Below are 23,301 nucleotides of genomic sequence, written 5' to 3'. Positions count from 1 at the left end.
CATTGTGCAAAAATGAAAAATGATGTAAAAATTATAAAAACATAAAAAAATTAAAAAATGAACAATGATGTAAAAAAAATAAAATGTAATAGTTTTATTTAGCTAGAATTCATATACAATACAATTCGCCCATTTAGTTTACAAAACAGTGGTTTTAATGTATACTCACAAAATTGTATAGCCATCAACACAAGCATTTAAAATTTTCATTATTCCAAAAAGAAATCCCATGCTCATCAACAGCCATTCCCACTTGCCCTCCAGGACTTCCCATCACCATTCTAGACCTAGGCAACCATTCTTCTTCTTTTTTTTTTTTTTAAGATTTATTTATGCATGCAAGAGCAGGGGTAAAGGTCAGAGATGCAGGGGGTGAGAGGATTCACCAGAGACAGAGTGGGGAACAGAACAGGAAGACTGAGCAAAATACACTGCCTTGGAGAGCAGCGGGTGAGATAGGAGGGGTCTGCCTCACCATGTGGGTAGCTACCTGGCTGGCCGGGAATCGAACTCATGCTGCAGAGGCTGCAGATTGCTTTATAGTGTGGTGCTTAACCCCTTGCGCCACCAGGGAGGTCCCCATTCTTCTTTTTATCTCCATAGATATAACTGTCCTGTACATTTCACATGAATACTATCATATCATGTGGTCTTCTGCAATGGACTCCTTTTGCGTGGTATACTAATTTCAGGGTTCACTCATATAGTTGCATGTCCTGGTACTTTATTTCTTTTTAAGGCTGAGTAATATTCCATTGTATGGTTATGTTACATTTTGTCCATCAGTTTGGGGTGTTTCCATTTTGGGACTACCGTGAATAATGTTGCTATAAACATGTACAAGTTTTTATCTGGACATATATGATACTGGCAACATATGTATCCTGTGGTCTGCCTTAGTACCATAGACTTGTGGGCATAAATGCACTTTCCATGTCATCTAGCCTGACTTCTCATTCTATTATTGTGGACACTGAGACTTTAGAGAGGAAGAAACGGAGGTGAAATTAGAATCCATGGTATAAATTCTTACCACTCAATTGCCAATGCAGAATCTTTGGGTGAATTTGACTTGCTAACAGCTGAGCCATCTGTTGCTCCATTACTTATGCTAATATATAACATTGTATATTTGACTGTTGATGGGGTCTTCTCTGTACTGTATATGCTTAATGCGCTCAGTTAACTCAGTTGACCCTGCTAAACAATGACAATGTGTGCGAGGCTCCAGTTTGTTAGCATTCATTGTTACGAAAACAGGGTTACTGACCTTGTCATATTTAACAGTGTGGAACAGACACAGCAATGTGGATCCTGAGGGCAGATAAAGAATTTCCAGTGGTGATGTAAGAACTATGCTAATTAGTCTCTCTCTCCATTCCGCTGCTAGGCACTGAATAACTGTACATTTCAGTTAGAAGACTCACCAAACCCTGAGCTAATAAAACCCAAGAATTTTTATAAATAATAATAAAAAATGTGTTCCAACATGCCATTTCCTCTTAGAACAAGAGAGGATTTTGCAGTGCAATGTGCCTGGGGGGAATGATCACTCTATTTTTACTGTTGCATCCCTGCCCCCAATAGAACTGAAACAATGTGAACTGATCCTCCCCCAGCCCAACAAAATAAAAAATAGTCATCTGTATACCTACATGCCTTTAAAATCATTTTCTTAAGAATGTGTTTTTAAAAATGCTATCAAATCGTGACTAAGATGAGAATTGTATAATATGCGAGGCCTGGTTTATGTATCTAAGCTTTTGCATATGGGTATTCTTGCCTCAGTAAAAAAACAAGTTAAGTTAATTTTTTAACAATGCAATATTACCTTGGTACATCTTGTTCTCTCTTTCCCTCAGGGTCTTACACAAATGAATCAGAAAATTGCTCCCTTATGTTAAGTCCAAATCTGCACCTGTGTTAAATTCATATGGAACTGGAATTGGGGGTGTGGGGGTGGGGATGTCAGAAAACTAATAGAATGATATATCTGAGTTTGAATTTTCAAACGGATGAGCAGAGACCATCAACAGGAATATTTTTGTAGGCATATTATTTCATATTTAGAACTGAAATTAAGGATATACAATCATGCTGACCAGCTGTCCTCAAGTTCTCAAGTTTACAATTACAAGCATCTGACTCCAGATTTTAAGAAACTCAGACTACTAGGTATTCTGGAAAGTTTAGCATGCCAAAATTTTTATTTTACCTTTTTTGGGTATCTTGAATCAGTTTCCAAGTCTTAAAACAATCTCTATGGTTTAGACATCTTAAAAGCGATCATGAAAAATAAGGAAATCTTTAAAGCAAAATACAGAAAGCAACGAAGAGTTAAAAAGAAGGGAAGAAATTAAAAACCTCTAGATATAAAAAACAAGCAAACTTTTTGATGTTCTGGACAGGTGGGAGAATGGAAGGTAGAGAGACATATGAAAGTGAGAGAAATTAAGTGAGGAAAATAGATAAATGGAGAGAGTTGTGTTCGTGTTCTGAATTTGCTTTTCATCTGTGAATGGAAGCGGTTGGAGCAAGTCAGTTTATCTCACAATGAAGTGAATTTGTTGATGGAATTTCATATCTACTTGGTTTATGTTATGCAGTACAGCATTAATGTGTTTTGGCAATATTGGCAGGCATTTGAGATGCATCCTGGATGAAGACATCTGTCTATTTGAAAGATTGTGTTATCAGAGGAAGGAAGGAAATAAGATAGAAGTTTGGGGCTCTGAGAATAAGACACCTCAGTTTTATCAGCATGAAGTATACCCATAAGGACGACTATTTGCATATTGCTATGAAGGTTGGTTAAAGTCCAATCAATTGAATCCAGATGTGGGTTTCTTGTGAGATTTTTTTTTTTAAGTGAGGGTTGCCAAAACTTCATGGGAGAAGAGACCACAAGCTAATACAAGCCAAAGGAGTCTCAAACTATAAGGAACATTTTGGCTTATAAGAAATCCTACTTCTACTAAGCACAGTGACTGAAAAAATAAAGTAAGCTTATGTGTGATAAATTATTTCAAGGATATTTACAAACGCCTGGCCTTTGCCTAAACAAAATCTTCCAAAACAACTTTAAAAGAAGTGTTCCTGATATGATGTCCAATCTCACATTTAAAGAACATCACAATTGGCAGTTTATACTCTTTTGGCAGGAGATAAACTTGAGCTCAATCCATGAAAATCCAACTCCTGTTACATGGGGGTAATAAATGGGATTCAAAATGCCAAAGGTGTATTTTTAAAAAGGTACAAATGTCCACCATACCTCTTAAGAAAGTAACAAGAGGGGCCTCCCCGGTGGCGCAGCGGTTGAGCGCTGGGTTGCGAAGCTGCGCGCGGCCTCTGCGGCGCCGGTTCGATCCCCGGCTGCTCCCCGGCCACCAGAGGAGGGTCCCACATGGCGCGCAGACCTCTCCTGCCGCCCGCTGCTCCCCTCAGCAGTGTGCTTCGGTCCTTCTGCCTGCTCTGCTCCCCACTCTGGCTCTGGTGAATTCTCTCACCCTCCCGCGCTTCTGACTGTACCCAGTGCATGTATAAACAAAACAAACAAACAAACAAACCAGCAAAAACAAATAAAGCATGCCTCTATAAAAAAAAAAAAAAAAAAAAAAAAAGAAAGTAACAAGAAGCTCTTCTAATCTTGTAAGTTAATAAGTTTTGACTTATAAGTTAGTTTTAATTAGTATTATGAGTTCTGTTACTAGAGAAATTCTATTTTTGTGTTATTTTTCTGTTTATTTTTCAAATGCCAATAATTTTGATTAGTGAAAGCCTAATCTTTCCCTTGGGGCCAGTATTCTTAAAAAAAAAAAAAAAAAACTACCTAAGGACTATAGTAAGTAGCAGTAGGAGTGGAAGCACTTTGCTTTAGAGAAAACAATAGGGATAATTTCTCCACAAACCCGTTATCCTGGCACATCAACCCATTTTCATATTTCTGGGTTCTCTTCAAGTCTGTGTGCATGCATTTTTCTTTTAGAATATTACATGTATGCTAGAATAAATATTTCTTTCCTAGGGAGTAGCTTAATGGAAGCCTTATCTTTTGCATTTAAATATCAGTCAATGTCTTGGATTTATGCGGTTTGATTTATATATTTATTAATCTAGCTAATTACGATTTGATAAGATTTTTTTTTCTTTTGTGGACTAGAAATTTCTCCCTAAGACCTCAAATAGGAGCTATAATTTGGTTTATTCCTTTATTTACTTTAAATCATTTAATGTTACTTAAAAATGTACAACTAAATTTGGGGAAGAGAAACTCAGAAAATAGGAAAGTGCTTACTTAGAATAAATTGAATCCATTTCAATTTCATTGAACTTAATTTGACCTCCAACTTATTTTCTACGTACTACTAGGTATTATAAAGGACACACAGTCACATGAGATTTGTCTCCCAGGGCTTTCTGATGTATTGTATAGACACATGCCTGGGTTAGACTTAAGTCAGAGTTTAATGCAAGAATAAGCAAAGTTCCTGGAGAACTTCTACCCAAAGAGATAGGCTATTGCGTCTTTAAGACAGCAAATGCGTCATAAAGTAAGCAGAATTAAATTGGGCTGGGAAAGATGGGAGGGCATGATTTTTTTTTTTTTTCAAATAAGGGGAGATGCATTTTTTTTTTTTAAGATTTATTTATTTATTTATACAAGCACTGGGTACAGTCAGAAGCACAGGAGGGTGAGAGAATTCACCAGAGCCATATCGGGGAGCAGAACAGGCAGACTGACGAAATACACTGCTGAGGGGAGCAGTGGGTACAGCAGGAGAGGTCTGTCGCGCCATGTGGGACCCTTGCCGGTAGCTTGGGATCTAAACGATGCTGCAGAGGCTGCGGGCAACTTCGCAGCCCAGTGCTCAACCACTGCGCCACCAGGGGAGGCCCGGCATGATTTTTTTTTTTTTTTAAACAGGTATCTCTTGGGCCTCCCCGGTGGCGTAGCGGTTGAGCGTTGGGTTGCAAAGCTGCCCGCAGCCTCAGCAGCACCGTTTCGATCCCCGGCTGCGCCCCAGCCACCGGAGGAGGGTCCCACATGGCGCGCAGATCTCTCCTGTCGCCTTCTGCTCCCCTCAGCAGTGTACTTCGTCAGTCTGCTTGCTCTGCTCTCCACTCTGACTCTGGTGAATTCTCTCACCCTCTGGCGCTTCTGACTGTACCCAGTGCTTGTATAAATAAATAAATAAATCTTTAAAAAAAAATAAACAGGTATCTCTCCCAGTCTTTTTCTGTTTTGTTTTTGTTTTATCTTATTTCAGTTCTGTGATACGCATCCTTGATACATGACTAAGTTCTTTGAGGGAATTGTGGGAATTATTAATAATTAATTAAGGGAGCTATTAAATTAATTAAGGGAATAATGCCAGAGTGATTTTAAGCTTCCTGTAATGAATGGGAATGGAGAACAAATTCTTTTCCTAAATTCATACAGTGTATCAGGCTCTATCAAGTAAGGCTTTCTTAGGCTGTTTATCAGTGAGCATGGTGGTTTCATGGTCTGTACACTCACACAGAACACTGTTCAGAATGACCTTGAACTTGGGGCTTAATGCAGTTGTCATCTTAAAATTTTTAATAATTTCATCTTTGAATTTGTAGCTGAAGTCTAATAAGACAATGGAACATGTGCTGGAAACCCTGGAGCCTAAACCTTTGGCTCGCAGACTGTCTCCTATCTCATTACCAGCACACCTCTCTGCACAGGATCTTAGCCCTCAGTGTGGGGAGAGTCAGGAGCAGGCTTGTACACCTTGCAATGTCCACCCCCTTCACAGGGCAAGGTGGTAGCTGGCAGTACCTTAGTGCCAACTGGGATATCTGGCTGGTGGCTTCTCCCCATGCCTAATTCAGGAACTGCACATGATCCGGCACAGACCTAACCATCTCTTGGGCATTAATATTCTCCCCAAGGCCAGGACTCCAAGTCCATTGTGCACTGGAGCTGAAAATTATGTAGCTGATCTTGACCCTCCAGTAGATATTACTGCCCTCCTGTTATAGATGGGAACCTGGAGTCTAAAGAAGGGCTGGTAAGTCCATTCTCTGCACCACACCACCTGCTTTGAGATACAAACAGGTTAAAGAGAGGGGCCTCAAGGTACTGATTCCCTGTGCTTCTCTAGGAAGTGACCTGGAGGTGACCAGGAGCCTTCTCTAAGAACACAGACCTATACTTAAAGGGCTGCTAGGTATTTATGGTTTCTTTTAGAAAAGTGGGAGCTATAAAAGGAAAATGCTGAGCTGCAGGCCCACTGTTGTGACTGAATTGTGTCCTTCCCAAATCCATATGTTGAATCCCTTAAGAATGGGACTGTAGAGAGGGGCGGAGCAACATGGCGGCGAGGAGACGCTGCGAGTAAGATCTCCCATTAAAAAAAGTTAATAGGGAGGAAAAGTGGCAGGTCCCAGTGAGAAGTGGGACACGGAAGATAAACAGGTGACTCCAGCAAACTACCCGAAGAAGAAAGTGGCCATAAAAGAGGACTAGAAGGGAGGGAAGCGCAGAACCCTGCTCCCCTCCCCCGCCCGCAGAGGCGGCACTCTCCGACCCGCAGAGAGGAGGGAAACAACACACTAAAACGACCCACAAGAACAAACGACGCAGCAAGCGGGACTGTGAGTGGAAAGGAACTATTGCAGCCACCACACCCCGTGAACGGGAGCTGAGGCGAACCCTGCAGGATTCGCCGCGGAGGTGAGCGAACGGCTCCGGGCGCCATTAGAGAAGAACAAAGACCCCGGGAGACTCGCACACAGCCCGGGCTGCCAGTAAGCTTGCGCGGAAAGCGGCGCGCTTGGTGCGCTTGAAAAGCAAGTGCAGACCTAGATCGCGGCTGCCCAGGTCCCCGCGCCTGCGACCTAGGCTTGCGGGGAGACGCGCGGAGGTCCTCACTGAGGTGAAGGTCCCTCCCTGAGTGAGCAGGAACCAGGCACCCAGGCACGGGAGCAGTGCAAAAGGCGCCATTCCCGCGCCACTGAACTGGGCTACAGCCCGCTTCCTGGACCTGAGGGCTTTGAACTGAGACCAGGGGCACGAAAATTCGGGGCGTGGGTTCTCCACGACGGTGGGGCACAAGGCAGACACAGCACCCCAAAGCTGTTGAGGTGTACCCTACCATTCCCGCTCTGTTCCCTGTCCCACGGGGTGGGGGGAGGCGAAAAACAGCCCCCCAAGGACAATAGGAGAGATCTCTGGCGCCACCTAGCGACCAGGAAAAAAAAGTCACTAACACCCCATAAAACAGGAAATTTCTTAAGACTGCTTGAAAAGGGCAGAAGGCTTCTGGAGGACCCAGTGGCCAGCCGGGAAGTTATTCCACGCCAGGCCCCTTCCGACCAGCAGTCTGAGCCCACAGAGGGAGCAGGCACCCACGTCCGGGGCAGACCGGGTGCGCAGAAGAGTTTGCCTGAAACCGGAGGCGCAGGGACTGCATCCCGCTTCGCTATTTGAGAACAGGGACATTTCTTCAGTAAAAACTGCCTAAAACCAGCAGAAAGCTCCCCCAGAAGACAGAGATGGCTCCTGGAAGAGCCAGAGGGGAGCGGAGAAGTTCACCCAAGATGTCAGTCAGTCCGAGCAACACAGTGTCCCAAAGCATACGACAAATTAGAAAACAGACAGTAGGGAGTAGAAGAACCACACGCAACCTAACAACTCCTCAGGAAAGAAGCACACCACAAAAGAAAACCACTCCCCAGATTGCAACGACAGCAACTTGGAAGAACTTCTGAGCCTTCCAGAAAGAGAATTTAAAATTGCCATGATTAAAAAAGTGATAGATCAGAAGAAGGAAATTGAGTCCCTAAAGAGGGAAGTAAAAGAAATGCAGGAGATCAAAGAATTAATGGAGGAACTAAAGAACTCCGGGAAAAGCAAGGAAAGCAGAATAGATGAAATGGAAGAACGAATAAGTTCTCTTGAAGACGCAGAAACAAAAAGAACCAAAACAGAAAAGGAAAGAGAAGTACGAAGGAAAAAGAATGAAGAAAGACTCCGGGAACTATCTGACTCCATGAGGAAAGGAAATATAAGAGTTATAGGAATTCCAGAAGGAGAGGAGAGAGATGTAGGAACAGAGAAAATATTCCAGGAGATAATTGAAGAGAACTTCCAAATGCGAAGAAGGAGCTGAAAATTGATATACAAGAAGCAAGAAGAACACCAAACTTCCACGACGAAAGGAAAACACAGCAAGACACATAATAGTAAAGCTCCCAAGAATCCAGGACAAGGAAAAAATAATGAAGCTGACAAGAGGGAAGAAACAGATAACATTCAAAAGAAAACCAATCAGGCTGACATCAGACTTCTCCGAAGAGACACTACGGGCAAGGAGAGAGTAGAGGGACATAGTCAACAGACTCCAAGAAAACAGATGCCAACCAAGAATACACTATCCCGCAAAGCTCTCTTTCCTCCATGAAGAAAGAATATGGACCTTCCCAGACAAAGAGAAACTCCGGAATTTCATTACGAATAAACCCCACTCCAAAAATACTACAAGGAATCCTAAAGCCAGAACCTCAGAGGGACGAATAACAACGAAAGAAGACCAAAAAAAAAAAAAAAGTTATTAAAAGAATAAATAAATAAAATCAAAGGAAAGACAAACATAATGGCAAATACAGATGCTAACATATCAATATTAACTCTAAATGTAAATGGACTAAACTCTTCAATAAAAAGACACAGAGTTGCAGCCTGGATTAAGAAACAAAACCCAACCTTTTGCTGTCTCCGGGAAACACATTTAGCTACAAAAGATAAAAATAGGCTCAAAGTCAAAGGATGGAAAACAATCCTACAAGCAAATGGGCCAAAAAAGAAAGTAGGAACAGCTATACTTATATCAGATAAAACAGACTTCAAACTCAAAAAAATAAAAAGAGACCCCAATGGTCACTACATTATGATTAAGGGGACAATACTTCAAGAAGAAATAACACTCATTAACATATACTCACCAAACGAAAGAGCACCAAAATATATCAGACAACTGTTGTCCTCTCTGAAAACAGACATCAGAGAAAACACATACGTAGTGGGAGACTTCAACACACCACTATCAACAATGGACAGATCAACAAGACAAAAAATAAGTAAAGAAACTAAAGCTCTAAATAAGGACCTAGAGCATTTGGGCTTAACAGACATCTATAGAACACTAAACCCAAAAAAAACGGAGTACACATTTTTCTCAAGCGCACACGGATCATTCTCCAGGATCGATCACATACTGAGGCACAAGACAAACATCAACAGATACACCAAGATTGAAATCATACCAACCATCTTTTCTGACCACGAAGGCATCAAACTAGAAATAAATCATAAAAAGAAGGCAAGGAATCTTTGACAAAGGAGCAAAGACTATGCATTGGAGCAAAGAAAGTTTGTTCAATAAATGGTGCTGGGAAAACTGGGTCGCTACATGCAAAAGAATGAAGCTTGACCACTACCTCACACCATACACAAAAATCAACTCAAAATGGATAAAGAACTAGACATAAGACCTGAAACCATAAAATATATAGAAGGAAATAGGCGAACACTACGTGATTTGCACATCAAAGACATCTTTACAGACACATCACCCAAAGCAGTGATAGTGAAGGCGAAGATAAACAGCTGGGACTACATCAAATTAAAGAGCTTCTGCACAGCAAAAGAGACAATAACAAAAACAAAGAGAAACCCCACCAACTGGGAGAACATTTTTGCACCCAACACTAATGATAAAGGACTGATCACAAAAATCTGCAAAGAGCTGATGAGACTTAAAACAACAAAGAAGAATCCAGTCAAAAAATGGGCAGAAGAGCTAAAAAGAAACTTCTCTGAAGAGGAAATGCAAATGACCAACAGGCATATGAAAAAATGTTCAACATCACTTGTCATCAGGGAAATGCAAATCAAAACTACCATGAGATACCATCTTACACCAGTGAGAATGGCACATATTAAAAAAACTAGCAACAACAAATGTTGGCGAGGGTGTGGAGAAAAAGGAACTCTTCTGCACTGTTGATGGGAGTGCAAACTGGTCCAACCACTGTGGAGAGCTGTGTGGAGATTTCTGGACCTACTAAACATAGAGCTTCCATATGATCCAGCAATTCCACTCTAGGTATTTACCCAAAGGACACAGAAACATCAATTCCAAAGAGCACCTGCACCCCTATGTTTATAGCAGCACTGTTTACAATAGCTAAGCTTTGGAAACAACCCAAATGCCCAAAAATAGATGACTGGATCAAGAAGATGTGGTACATATATACCATGGAATATTACTCAGCATTCAAAAAAGATAAACACATGCAATTTGCAGCAACATGGATGGCACTGGAAGGGATCATGCTCAGCGAAATAAGCCAAAAGAAAAAAGAAAAATACCGGATGGTCTCACTCATAGCAGGAATCTAGAAAACTTAAATAAGGGACCAGGAAAAAGAATAACTATAAGAAAGTGAAAATCAAAATCAACAAAAAACTACGAACCAGAGACACTTTTAGGGGGGCGGGGGTGGGAGGGGAGGGATTGGGGTCAGAATGGGGGGGCTGCAATTGTATGGGAATATAAAAATAAAATTTATTATTAAAAAAAAAAAAAAAAAGAAGGCAAGGAACTTTCCTACCTCATGGAGATTAAAAGCCACACTACTGGAAGACCACTGGACTAACGAGGAGATCAAAGAAGAAATTAAAAAATTCTTTGAATTGAATGACAAGGAGGACACCAATATCCTAAATGTATGGGATGCAGCAAAAGCAGTAATAAGAGGAAAATATATAGCAATAGAAGCTCACATCAAAAAACAAGAAAGAACTCAAAGAAACAACCTAATCTCGAAGCTCAAAGATCTAGAAAAGAACAACAAAAAAACCCCAAAACCAGTAGAAGAAAAGAAATAATAAAAACAAAGCAGAAATAAATGAAATTGAAACTAAAAAAACAATCCAAAAGATCAATGAAACCAAGAGCTGGTTCTTTGAAAAAATCAATAAAATAGACAAACCCCTAGCCAGGCTCACAAAGGAAAAAAGGGAGAAAGCACAAATACACAGGATCATCAATGAAAGAGGAGAAATCACAATGGACACAGCAGAAATCAAAAGAATAATCAGTAACTACTATGAACAGTTATATGGAAACAAGTTCAACAATCTAGAGGAGATGGACAAATCCCTACAACTCTACAATCACCCAAAGCTAGAGAAAGAAGAAATAGAACACCTAAACAGACCAATTACAAGCAGCGAAATTGAAATGGTAATCAAAACCTCCCCAAAACAAAAGCCCAGGACCTGATGGATTTACAAATGAATTCTACCAAACATTCAGAGACGAATTAGTGCCTATCCTTCACAAACTCTTCCAAAAAATTGAGAAGGAAGGGACAATACCAAACACGTTCTATGAAGCCAATATTACACTAATACCAAAACCGAATAAGGACAACACAAAAAAGGAAAACTATAGGCCAATCTCCCTAATGAACACTGATGCAAAAATCCTCAATAAAATTTTAGCTATCAGAATCCAACAATGTATCCATAAGATAATTCACCACGACCAAGTTGGATTCATTCCAGGGGCACAAGGATGGTTTAACATCCGAAAATCAATCAACGTTATCCAACACATCAACAAAAAGAATATAAAAACCATATGATAATATCAAATAGATGCTGAGAAAGCTTTCGACAAAGTGCAACACCCATTCATGATAAAAGCCCTTGAAATTCTTGGGATACAAGGAACATACCTCAACATCATAAAGGCCATCTATGACAAGCCAACAGCCAGTATCATTCTCATGGTGAAAAGCTGAAAGCAATTCCATTAAGATCTGGAACAAGACAAGGATGTCCACTCTCACCACTGCTTTTCAATATAATACTGGAAGTCCTAGCCAGAGCAATAAGACAAGAGAAAGACATCCAAGGAATCCAAATAGGAAAAGAAGAAGTCAAACTATCACTATTTGCAGATGATATGATAATATACATAGAGAACCCCAAAATCTCCACAGAAAAACTAATTCAACTCATCAATCAATTCAGTAAAGTGGCAGGATACAAAATCAACACGCAAAAGTCAGTAGCCTTCCTATACACAAACAATAAATCTGAAGAAGAAGAAATCAAAAAAACCACCCCTTTTATTATCGAAACAAAAAAAATCAAATATTTGGGAATAAATCTAACGAAAGAGGTAAAGGACCTATACAAAGAAAACTATAAAACACTGTTAAAAGAAATAGAAGAAGACACAAAGAAATGGAAAGACATCCCCTGCTCATGGATTGGAAGAATAAACATTATTAAATGGCCATCCTACCAAAAGCAATATACAGATTCAATGCTATTCCAATCAAAATCTCAATGGCATTCTTCAAAGAAATAGAACAATTATTGATGAAATTCATATGGAATCACCAAAAACCCCGAATAGCCAAAGCTCTACTGAAAAAAAAAAGAAGGAAATGGAGGCATCACACTCCCAGACTTCAAACTATACTACAAAGCCATAATCATCAAAACTGCATGGTATTGGAACAAGAACAGACATACAGACCAATGGAATCGAATAGAAAATCCAGAAGTAAACCCACAGATTTATGGTCAACTAATCTTTGACAAAGGAGCAATGACTATGCATTGGAGCAAAGAAAATTTGTTCAATAAATGGTGCTGGGAAACTGGGTCGCTACATGCAAAAGAATGAAGCTTGACCACTACCTCACACCATACACAAAAATCAACTCAAAATGGATTAAAGAACTAGACATAAGACCTGAAACCATAAAATACATAGAAGGAAATATAGGCGAAACACTACGGGATTTGCACATCAAAGACATCTTTACAGACACATCACCCAAAGCAGTTATAGTGAAGGCAAAGATAAACAGCTGGGACTACATCAAATTAAATCTCTTCTGCACAGCAAAAGAGACAATAACAAAAACAAAGAGAAACCCCACCAACTGGGAGAACATTTTTTGCCACCACTTAATGATAAAGGACTGATCACAAAAATCTGCAAAGAGCTGATGAGACTCAGCAACAACAAGAATAATCCAGTCAAAAAATGGGCAGAAGAGCTAAAAAGAAACTTCTCTGAAGAGGAAATGCAAATGGCCAACAGACATATGAAAAAATGTTCAACATCACTTGTAATCAGGGAAATGCAAATCAAAACTACCATGAGATACCATCTCACACCAGTGAGAATGGCACATATTAAAAAAACTAGCAACAACAAATGTTGGCGAGGTGTGGAGAAAAAGGAACTCTTGTGCACTGTTGGTGGGAGTGCAAACTGGTCCAACCACTATGGAGAGCTGTGTGGAGATTTCTGGACCTACTAACATAAGAGCTTCCATATGATCCAGCAATTCCACTCCTAGGTATTTACCCAAAGGACACAGAAACATCAATTCCAAAGAGCACCTGCACCCCTATGTTTATAGCAGCACTGTTTACAATAGCTAAGCTTTGGAAACAACCCAAATGCCCAAAAATAGATGACTGGATCAAGAAGATGTGGTACATATATACCATGGAATATTACTCAGCATTCAAAAAAGATAAACACATGCAATTTGCAGCAACATGGATGGCGCTGGAAGGGATCATGCTCAGCGAATAAAGCCAAAAAGAAAAGAAAAATACCGGATGGTCTCACTCATAGCATGAATCTAGAAAACTTAAATAAGGGACAGGAAAATGAATAACTATAAGAAAGTGAAAATCAAATCAACAAAAAACTATGAACCAGAGACACTTTTTGGGGGGTGGGGGGCGGGAGGGGAAGGATTGGGGTCAGAATGGGGCGTTTGCAATTGTATGGGGGAATATAAAAATAAAATTTAATATTAAAAAAAAAAAAGAATGGGACTGTATTTAGAGAAGGCGTCTTTAAATAGGTGGTTATGCTAAACTGATGCCATTAATAAGTTGGCTCTAATCCCATCTGACTTGTGTCTTTACATGAAGAGGAGATTTGGAAATACAAATGGATGCCTGCAATAGGCTTGCACAAGTTATAAACCATGTAAGAACAAAACAAGAAGATGGTTATGTACAAGCCAAGGATGACGATGTCAAAAGAAACCAAACTTACAGACACCTTAATCTTGGACTTCTAGCCTCCAAAAGTGTGAGGAAATAAATTTCTGTTGTTTCAGTCACATAATCATTGGCATTTTGTTATGTCTGCCCTAGCAAACTAATATACCCAGTCTGACTCTGATACATTAGTTATCTGCTAGTCTGAGAAGTATAACAACATTATTCAACCAAGTATGACAAAAATGAAGATCTATACACAAGTGCCCATTTGGTGGGGCCTGAAAACTGTGTAGCTAGAATTCTTACAATACAAGAATAGGAGATTGAGCGAGAAAATGGGGTGAGGCAAAAAGGAAAAAAATGAGAATACTATAGGTAAGGAACTGTTAAGCTGTCGTGCCTCACCATTATTTTTATAAACAAGTAGCAAATGAATAATACATGTTCATTTTAAAAACATTTTTCCAAGGTCTAAATCAGTGGAATAAAAAAATCTAGGTTTTCTTTTCCCCTTCATTCTCCATCTCATTTCCCACCTCAGAGGTAACCACTGATTGGTATATTCTCTCAGACCATTTTAAAAATGCATTTAAATGAACATGTATAATATTTCTATATGTGGTTAAATTTGAAAGATTTATTTATTTATGCATATAAGAGCTGGGTTACAGGCCAGAAGTGCGAGGGGTGGGTATATGTGTGAGAGGATTCATGAGTGGGGTGCAGAACAGGCAGATTGATTGAAAATACACTGCTGAGGGGAGCAGCGGGCGAGACAGGAGAGGTCTGCTACGCCATGTGGGCTGCTCCCTGGCCAGTTGGGGATCGAACTCATGCTGTAGAGGCTGCAGACAGTTTCATAGTGCTGTGCTTACCCCCTTGCACCACCAGGGAGGCCCTATATGTAGTTAAATTTGATTTATGAAGTAAATGTAATTACACAATAAGTATTGCTTTGTGATTTGTTTATCCAGTTAGCAATGTGTAATAGAGAATTTTCCATATCTACCACACAACTTTGTCTTATATAATTTAGTGTGAAATTCATGTAACTTCATAGTATGAATGCTATATAATTTATGTAGCCTCTTCTTATTGATAGATACTCACGATATTTCCAACTTTTTACTATTACAAAAATACTGCAGTAAACACTTGTTCATATATATTTGTGACAGATTTCTAATTGCCACATTTCTTAATCTCCCGATTCCACTTTATTTTTTGGAATTTATGGCTAAGACTATCTTTTCCTATCTGAATCATACAGGTAAAAATAGGCTAAGATGCTTTATCTTCAATGCTAATGTAACCAGAGTTAGATATGATTTCCTGTTTCTTTCATAGAGCACAAAGGAAGAGCTTTAACTGTTAGAATCATGCAGTCAGCCTTGTCTGTGGCCAGGGAGTATGCAGTAGGCCAGAGGAAAGTTTAAGCTTGAATTCAATGCAAAAACTCTCTGTGCTTTGAGTGCAGAAGACCAAGCTTTGAGCTGGGGCATGACTCAATGTCCTCTGTGTACCCAGAGGACAGCCAGCGCCAACTCAAAGTGACACTGAGGATTCTCTCTGGGATGGACATGCATGTATGAACTTTACTATGGAGGAGGTGTAGGAATACCCTAAGAAAGGCTGGGCAACTCTTTCTGATTTTGATGTTCATTTTCAAGAGGCCCCTGCCCAGTGAATAATGATGCCTTAAATACTGCTGCATGAAGCAACTAGTGAGACTTTCCCAAGAAGAGCCCAATTTGTTTTACTGTGATCCAGTAAATATAGTCTTTTGGTTACAGAAATAAATACCTAGAATAATTTATTTTCATAGCCCAGTGGATGAAGAGGTGTGCATATTGAAGAACAATATTTTAAAATTTTAAGCATTTAAAGATGGGTTAAATACATTATATCACTAGACTTTGAGTTTTCCTCAAGACTGAAAGCTGTAATTCTGAATCCCTTCTTAGTGTCTGAAACCTTTCAGTCTCTGCTCTCTTTGGCAGAACTTCATGCCTCTTGGCTTCAGGCAGCAATTTGTCAAGAATGCTTGCCATTTTGGCTTGCTCCACCTTTATTTCTCCTTTCCTCCATCCACTCAGGCTTCAAAAGCCTCTAATTAGCTGTTTACTTTAATTATTCCAGCTAAGACTTCATCTGGTCTCGGGTTCTCCCACTTCTGAGGATCCAAAGTGCCTGCACCTTCCCTATTAGGAGAATCTTTCTAATTTCTTGAAAAATGCATTTCCTCACCTCCACTTTGTGGCTTCCAAACTGGGGGGTGGGGAGGTGGGGGCGGTTATTGGAAAGAAAATTGGCAGCAGTCTTGGGCATCTGGTTCTGAGCCACATCTATTTGATTTAGAGAAAACTAAAAAGTTTTACAAAACCCCCACAAAACAAAGGGCTTCAGCTCAGGCTAGAATTCACAGGCTAGCTACTGAACAAACACAAAACTTCAGTAAACTTGGGCTGAGCTCAGCTCTAAGATACTCCATACATTAGAGGAATAGTAGGTTGGCACTCTTTCCCCGCCAGACTTCCTTTTCTGTTAGATCTTTTAGTTCATGAGCATATAAAGGCAAATTAAGTTGCTGTGTAACTTGAGGACAAGGTTTAGGAAAACTGGTTTAGGTCACGGCACTATCAAGAATAGATGGGGATTCCCTGGGATAAAATGTGTGGCTCTAAGACAAATATTGATCATTTATCCTGTGATTCTGGGTTTCCTTAGGCTATAGGTAGAAACCAGACTCACTGTTTTACATGAATGTGTTCATTTACTAATGAAAGAAGATTAACACCTTGATGAATAGCATTCTTCTGTATTTAAATTTTTATTTCTGAAAATGTGTTGGCAAAAGATAGTGTTACTACCTTGGACTCTGATTATTCCCAAGGAATACCTTTCTCAGTAGGTGCTCATGAGAATTGACATAGCCTGGCCACTCACGAGTTTGAATGAAATACAAACAGAAGTCATGGGCACTAGTCCTATCTGATACTTTTATAAGAGTTACCTTTAAAACAGACCAATTTCATGGTCCATGGTGAAAGACTGTCCAGCCAGAACATTCTGAAAGGTGGTCCATGAAACACACAAAATGGAAAGACTTTAAAGATTATTTTAAGCACGATGGCTTATTTTACTTGGAGGTTTTCCAACACTAAGTTCTTTTAAAATCCTCATATATTTTTAAGTGTATTTAAAATTCAGATTTCCTATTTCTCATTTTATCACCGCTTTAATTAGGCATAACAGATTGAAATTAGGTATCATAGAATAACTTTGCATGTTGAGACTAACAATACTGCAATTTATTCCACGTGATGATTTCTGCCCGCCCCCGCCCCTACCTGTCTGAGTCACCAGGCATAAATGAATATGCAAAGAACAGGCCTTCATACTTCTGGGTTCTCAGATTCTGAAATAAAAAAAATTAGGTCTTTAGTTCCAAGACTTGTGAACAAACTCCAAGTGTAGAAATCCTTATTTTGTGTCTGATGACTGAAAAGCAAGTTTTGATGTACTGCTGGAGAAGCACTTCATAAAATAACTGGTGTGGATAAAAAATAAATAAGAGGGAAAAATATGCCACAAACTATTTGCATATGATAATTTCATAAAACATTCCCCTTGAGAAATACCTGAGTGAAATTAATTCACAATCAGTAGGAATCCAGTGGGAATGTGCTTGTCGAAATAAATAATCCAAAATTATTCTTGGGCTGTGAAGTTTGTTTACTGCCTTAACTGAAGTGTATATCAAACATAAGTGCATTAGTATTGGCTGTGGGTTGGGGGGAGTCACGCACAGCCTTCACCTCGTGTTTTTTCATCCATTCTGCTGTTTATATTTCTTGGCAAGAGGTTCAAGCCTCAGAGGTATTTGTCCCAATATTATGTGCATGTGTATGTGTGTGCTTGTATGTGGGTCTGTGCATTTGTGTTTTGTGTAAAACAGTACTGAAAGTAAGGGCATTGCGCCTTTTCAGACGAGGCCTCAAAAGTATAGTTGAATTCTTGAAAATAGAATAAAAGTTTTGAATAAAAAAAAGTTAAATTCAATACCTCTATAAGCAAAGAGCAATGAGTGTTTTTTTAGTCACACAAATAAAGAGTATTTCTTCTCACTTAGAAATGTCCAGCGTTGCTTACCATACCTACATACATGAATGACTGGTGTTTGGGGCCCAAGTCTGGGTTTAAACTTAATACTAATGTGTAATCTTGATCAAATCATATATCCCCTCCATGTGCTAATCTTTAAAATTAGCATAATAATTGGGTTTATTGTAAGGAATGAAAATATGTATACTCAGTGCCTGGCACACAGTATGTGTTATTCAAGTGTCTGCTAGTATTATTAGTAGTACCATGCTTTGCACCTGATCATTACTATCTACTGAAATCTGACTAGTTCCAACTATGTTATACTTAATTGACAGTAACTCTTTTTTTTTAAAGGTTTATTTATTTATGCTTACAAGAGCTGGGGTACAGGCCAGAGATGGGGGGTGGGTGAGAGGATTCACCAGAGACAGAGCAGGGAACAGAACAGGCAGACTGAAATACACTGCTGAAGGGAGCAGCGGGCGAGTCAGGAGAGATCTGCTGCAACGTGTAGGTTGCTCCCTGACTGGCCGGGATCGAACTGGTGCTGCAGAGGCTGCGGATTGCTTAATGCGGTGCTTAATGCGGTGCTTAACCCCTTGCGCCACCAGGGAGGCCCCCCAACAGTAACTCTTGATACTGCCTTAGAAATTTTGGGGCTTTGGAGTTACTTTGCACCCAATGCCCCTACTATCAGCCCACAACACAAACATTCCTATCACGGACTGAAATTGTGGCTGAATTTGAAATGTCTGGTAATGAATCCCTTCTCCATGCCTAAACTGTGAATAAACATCTGTCTTTAAACTGTCTTCAATATTGGGGGCCTCCCCTGGTGGCGCAGTGGTTGAGCGCTGGGTTGCAAGGCTGCCCGCAGCCTCTGCTGCACCATTTCGATCCCTGGCCACCGGTGAGGGTCCCACAAAAAAAAAAAAAAAAAACAACAACAAAACAAACAAACAAAAAAACTGTTTTCAATATTGCCTTTAAACTATCTGCAATATTGACTATTTTCCCTCTGTGAAAAATAAAGCAAAAATAAGAAAAGGAAGAAAGAGAAAGGAGAAAGAGAGAGAGAAAGAGAGGGTGGCAGGAGAGGGAGGGAGAGTGAGAGGCTCTAGGACAACATAGCAGGGAGCTCCCAAGGGGAGAGTGAGTCATCAAGTTTCTGTAACAATCTTTATGATGCCCAGAAACTGAGGATGATCCCTTCTAGCTCCATCCACGTTGCTGCAAACTACATGTGTTTATCTTTTTTTGATTGCTGAGTAATATTCCATGGTGTATATGTACCACATCTTCTTGATCCCGTCATCTATTTTTGGGCATTTGGGTTGTTTCCATAGCTTAGCTATTGTGAATAGTGCTGCTATAAACATAGGGGTGCAGGTGCCCTTTGGAATTAATGTTTCTGTGTCATTTGGGTAAATAGCTAGGAGTGGAATTGCTGGATCATATGGAAGCTCTATGGATCATGCTCTGCGAAATAAGTCAGAAAGAAAAAGAAAAATACCGGATAGTCTCACTCATAGCAGGAATTTAGAAAACTTAAATAAGAGACCAGGAAAAAGACTAATCAATACAAAGTAAAAATCAAAATCAACTATAAACCAGAGACACACTATGGGGGCTGGGGCAGGGGTGAGGGGTGGGGAGAGGAAAGACTAGAGTCAAAATAAGGGGGGGGTGCAATTGTATGGGGAATATAACCATAATGAAAATGCATACATTGTGCAAAGATGAAAAATGATGTAAGAATTCTATAAAATAAAATATTAAAAAAAAAAGATGCCCAGAAACACACCATTTGCAAGTGAGGCTTCACGTGTTTCCATGATGATGCGCTCCTAGTTATCAGAAGGGTCTGAGGAGGATACCAACACCTTCTGATGCCGGGCATTAATCTTCTTACTTGTTATTCCTAGTACATTCTTCACCAAATCATAAATTTCCATACAGTATAACAAAATAACTGGAGATTTATTGAATAAACCTGACTTCACAAATTTAAGGAGTTAACTGAAGTTGCAGTTTGGAAGTCTTGGCAGTATCTGTAAGTATACTCTGGATGTTTTACTGACATTCAGTTAAATTCAACACTGTGAAAATACTTTTCAAGGAAATCCCATTAATATATTTTGGCAATTATGATTGTCCACAATGTCAGTGGAAAACAACAGAACAACTTCAATCGACGGTTCTCTTTTCTGCTAGTGTTTATTATAAATCTAAGCAGCAAAAGTGGGGAGAGAAAGATGAAGAAATAGTTCCCCTTAGGACAATGGCATGGCTAGAATTTACACTTAATTTCTATAAGACTGCACAAAGAGGCTTTTCAGTTAATTCATGTCTCTGTATTGTAGCTTTACTCCATCATGTAAAAGAGCAACATCATTAATTACACAAGTGAAAGGAGGCATTGAAAAAAGACTGCATCCTATCATTAACTTACAAAAATACAATTAGTAATTATTAGTGATTTCCTGGAGAAAGTCCAGAGCTGAATTAAAAATATCATGGACCACAGAGATCTTCATTGGTCCCTAAGAGGAAAAAAATTGCTATGAAGCTTATCTGTTGTCCTTGCTTTTTTTGATATATTTGCTTTTAAAACATTAAAGGACTAATTTGTAAAGCAGCCACTCAACATTTGTAATGCTTTAGTTTTGCTTTGTAATCTCTGGGAAAAGTGAAGGATTTTTCTTCTTTCTGCCTGAAAAATGAGATAGTTATTTCATTTTGTTTTGTTTTAAGGCACATTTTGTTTTTCAATTTTGGCCTGTCTTTTTTTAACAGACAACCTGTTTATGTTGATTCCAGAAAGATGAAGATAAATTTCCTAAAATATCTTGGATCTCTACGGCCAATTTTACTACTGTGTCAAATGTTATTCAGGATCCAGCCATCTAAATAAACTAAAATTATTAAAAATGGTTGTTAAAAGGTGGCATATGATAGTTGGGAAAAATCCCAGTTGGTTTGAATGTTTGTGAGTATTAACTTGCAAGGACAGCAGTCTCTGACCAACAGTTGTTGTGACAGATTCTCGTGTATCCTTCATGTGGATATTTGGGGATTGTCCCTCCTTACATAACCTGTTTGAAGAGAAAGAGTACGGATCTTTCTCTGGGTATAGTGTGGGACGAACTCTTCTTGTCAAACATATGGCTCTTTGAAGGCAGATGTGTTTTGACTGAGAAGAAGCAGGGTCAGCTGAGCTCTCTGCTGGCATCAGGAAGAAGGGGAAGGAGGCCCAGTTTGGGGAGCATTTGGATCAGGACCCAAGAGGATTCTTTTACTCATATTCCTGTGCTTGCAATTTACACAAATTTCAACCTGGTTGATGAACACTCTCTTTTTTCTCTATTGCTTCTTGTAAAAACAATAAACTTAGTGTTGGAAAACTGCTGAACAAACTGTAAAAATTGGTCAACTCCTGAAGTTCACCTGATTTGCTATTTCTCAGGCATCAGGTTTTATTCTCAGTTTATATTCTGTTCTCAGTCTACTTCCCTGCTCCATCTCTTGGGTTAGGGGTTGAAAGTTTAATTGAAAGATTAAGGATTTTCAGAAAGTTAGTGCTATGAGACGGGGGTGACGGTAGGGGGTGGGGGGAGAGACAGAGACAGAGCATATGCCTCTTTATATCTTTTACCCATTCCCATCCTCACCTCTGTGCAGAGTTACTTAGTAACATAATATACGAATGTTATCCTTTATAAGAGCCCATAAGTGTTAGAAGAATGGTTCAGCATGTGAATCCTTCACTCTGAGTAATTTGAAGTCTAGGACCACTGCCCTCATCACTAGGAAGGAATCAAAAACACTGACCTCCATGATTTTCAGCATGTGAGGCAGCTGCATACACAGTTGCGGAGGATGCACTATTCACAGAGCAAGACAGAGGGACATGAAGGGGAAAGGAGAAAGAGTCCAGGAAGATGGGGTATCTGGGAACCTGTCTGAGGTTAACTTGGTATGAACCAAATGGTATACAGATGGGAAGTTTTACATTATATTCTGCATCCCCTGTACACTTGAGATTGGGTAGTTGAAATATTTTCTCTCTGAAAATGCACCTCTACACGTTTGAGGAGATTGACACAGGTATAGATATATCTCAGTCTAGAATCAAAATCAAAGATTTAAGATGATTTTTTTTCATTTGCCTCTGCTGGCAGGAAATTTAATAATTGGAAGTTAGATCTGTGCTAACAGACATCATATATACCCTAAACAAAATAAAATGCAACATCAAATGGTTAGGGGTAGGATTTTATGATTGTGGTTGTGAAAAGCAAAGTATCACCAATTGTATGGGGATACCTACTCAGGGGTCTAGACACACTTGCTGGCAGGCTGACGGAGAGAAGAGGTGCAGAATGTGTTCAGAACAAAGACCTTTTTGAAATAGCAGGCCTTTTTAAAAAAAAAAAAATTAATTCTAGGGACCAAAATTAAGGCCTTATAGTAGTTTTACAATTCTAAAAAGAACTGATTGTTCTAAAGCCACACCTTGATTACTTCCTCAGCAATTATTACAATGAAAGATCATTGTCAGATGCATGTTTATGAGGAGGAAGGATACTCATATTATAGTTTGCGTGGATTCTGCAGGGGCTGGTGTTCTGGGACAGCACATCTCATACAGACCTAATGCTCCACAGCATGGCTATGGGCTCCACAGCCTACAGACCCTCAGAGTTGTGAGCAAAAGCTTTTCAGATGCAGAAATGAAAAGGCAGGTCAAGAGTTTAGCCATTTTTGGACACACACACATATACATTCTAATTGCCTTGAGAGGAGGAAGCATTTTATTTTTATCAAGTAGACATGGCCAAAATGTTCTAAAACTTTTACAGAACTTGTAAGACAATGTAGAACCTGCTTAAAAAGCATCTGTTCTTATTCCCTGATGGAAAAAAGTACATACAAAGGCCCTTAGAGTGGTATGACTTGGATGCAAGTCCCTGCTTCGAGTAACTACTGATTTCGAGGAAATGGAAAAAATACTACATAAGAGAAGTAAGTTTAAGCTTTTTACATGGATCTTCATAAAACAAAGTGACTAAAGCAAACACAACTACTCTAGACAATAAGAAACT

The 23,301-nt window shown here is 39.5% G+C and overlaps 1 long non-coding RNA gene across 3 annotated transcripts in view; it reads right to left on the bottom strand.

The window, feature by feature from the left end:
• LOC119242560 (uncharacterized) overlaps nucleotides 1–23,301 on the bottom strand; it is a 226,946-nt gene that overhangs the window by 97,811 nt on the left and 105,834 nt on the right. For 2 of the 3 annotated variants that reach the window (XR_005124520.2, XR_008550715.1), the window contains exon 4: nucleotides 17,440–17,507. This is a non-coding gene — a long non-coding RNA (uncharacterized LOC119242560). Of the gene's footprint in view, nucleotides 1–17,360; nucleotides 17,508–23,301 lie in introns of those variants that run through there. The other variant, XR_005124519.2, reaches the window with a different exon arrangement.

Source organism: Talpa occidentalis, unplaced genomic scaffold (genome assembly GCF_014898055.3).
Source record: "Talpa occidentalis isolate TD23 unplaced genomic scaffold, MPIMG_talOcc4v2.1, whole genome shotgun sequence".
Classification (NCBI taxonomy): domain Eukaryota; kingdom Metazoa; phylum Chordata; class Mammalia; order Eulipotyphla; family Talpidae; genus Talpa; species Talpa occidentalis.
The sequence above is the reverse complement of the archived record's forward strand: the minus strand, read 5'-3'. Positions and strand labels throughout refer to the sequence as shown.